The following is a 1,928-nucleotide window of genomic DNA, read 5'->3' as shown; positions in this document are numbered from 1 at the left end:
AAATCATCTTTTAACTCCAACGTGATAACTCCTCTAATTTCTGTTGCATGCATGTGTTAACACCCAATCAAAATACTAGCGTTTAGCAAAACCAAAACAATTAGTAGACACATATTATTTTACTAAAATTAATTAATAACTCAAAAATACGGGTTGTCACAAATGGTTTGTGAAAGTTGTTCTTGAAAGCATTGTTCCGTCTTGTGAACTTAACCACTCTTACAAGGTCAACCATTTCTGTTGTGCCTCCCTCGTCAAACACAAAACTTAAAATATGAATCCGATAGGTAAGCGCAGCTTGGACGACATACGGAACTTTAAAATAAAATCTTATGAAGTGAGCAATAACAACTACGAAAACGATATCCGTCCTAATCTGCACGGTCACCCCAGTGCCATCCAATGAACAGAAGTCCACCTGGTACTTCTTCGCACTACGCCATTTTTTTTGTCTGAGTACGGTGTTCTTTCTATTCTTTGACGGGTGTGGTCCGAGGTGCTCAAGTATAGTCTTGGTCTTCGCGTGGCGGTGTGAACGGCCGTGTTTACCGTGTTTATTTATTTCTTCACTCGTCATTTTGACTCGATGAACGCACGTTGCACGTGGTACGGTTAATGTTCACTTCACTGTGAGAGGTAGCTAAGCTGGGCATACAAGTACCCACACAAGCGGCTTGTTTGGAGACACTAATCACAAATCAACTTCCTGGAGTCTGGACAGAAGTACGGTCTACTGATCCATCGACTAATTAAGCTGTCCTTAACATAGCTAGCTGCTAGTGAGAATCAATGGCATCCGAGCTGGTGCTACTCAACCCAGCAACTGTGGATGATGCTCTGGCATCTCCAGCTGGTGCTCAAGCCCGGGACACTCCGGCCGCTCAGCAGCCTCCACCCGCTCCTGCAGGTACGCAGTCAACTATCTACTGTCAACCTGCATGTATGCATTACGCACTTCTTCTTGCTACTTATGTACTGTCAGAAACGCAATGATGCTGAGGCCCGGGCTTTCAACCTCCTTTTCATAAAAAGAAAAAAATATTATATACTGTCACTCTGTCAGCTTGCATGAATGTGTTGCGCACATCTTCTTGCTATTGATCATATTAGCGCGCTAACATACTCTTTGGCGCTGCACTTTCAGATCCTTTGCGAGAGAGTCATTCTCCCAATGGCGAGGTTCACGGAAACCAGATGCTTACCAGCTCCAAGAGCTACCCTCCGCACAAGATTCATGATGCTCCCCGTAAATTAATGGCGTCTGTGGAGCTGTCTTAGCTTCCTTAGCTACAGGAGCAACCCTAGAGCACCAGATTCATGAACCCAGGCATCCTTCGCAAAAGGGAAAGTCTTTGCAAAAACCACACAGCCTGTAAGATCCTGATATGATGGGCTAGAATAAAGATATCGGCAGTTATGTACTATTGTTGTCATATTGATTTTCCTATCGACGCAACATGTCATGTATAGTATTGATTTCGTATACTTCTCCAATCGAATTGATCAAGAAATGTGCACGTTCACTCAGAGTTTTTTTTCTCAAAGGGAGGTGCAAGTTATTGAACGTTGCCTCTTTTTGCGTCTTGTGTTGGTTTTGTCTGTTACAAATCGTATCAAACCTAAAACCCTATCAAACATGTAGCTCATATAGGTTCTTTGTGGGTAGTACTCATTGAGAAAGAACATTCGCCCGTGATGCATTCGTGGGATGACTCACAACTTGGAGAAAACCATGAAACTCCATATCCATCAACGATTTGTGAGAAATATTCCTAAAATACCACAAGAAAACCATTTCTTACATATATGCGTACTATCTAGTAACACAAACTCTAACATCCTATAAACACTAAGCCGAACATGCAAAGTTTCATCTACAAGATCACATCCTTTAGACACTAACCCCAATTTTTTTGCAATGGTAACCC

General features: G+C 42.4%; 1 long non-coding RNA gene across 1 annotated transcript; it reads left to right on the top strand.

Annotated features, from left to right (window-relative positions):
• The first annotated feature begins 696 nt into the window (after positions 1-696).
• Positions 697-1,494, top strand: LOC123100590 (uncharacterized). The gene is made up of 2 exons (XR_006448435.1): positions 697-907; positions 1,145-1,494. It is a non-coding gene; the product is annotated as an uncharacterized lncRNA (long non-coding RNA).
• Positions 1,495-1,928: the final 434 nt, after the last annotated feature.

Source organism: Triticum aestivum, chromosome 4D, assembly GCF_018294505.1.
Source record: "Triticum aestivum cultivar Chinese Spring chromosome 4D, IWGSC CS RefSeq v2.1, whole genome shotgun sequence".
In the NCBI taxonomy this organism is placed as follows: Eukaryota; Viridiplantae; Streptophyta; class Magnoliopsida; order Poales; family Poaceae; genus Triticum; species Triticum aestivum.
The sequence above is the reverse complement of the archived record's forward strand: the minus strand, read 5'-3'. Positions and strand labels throughout refer to the sequence as shown.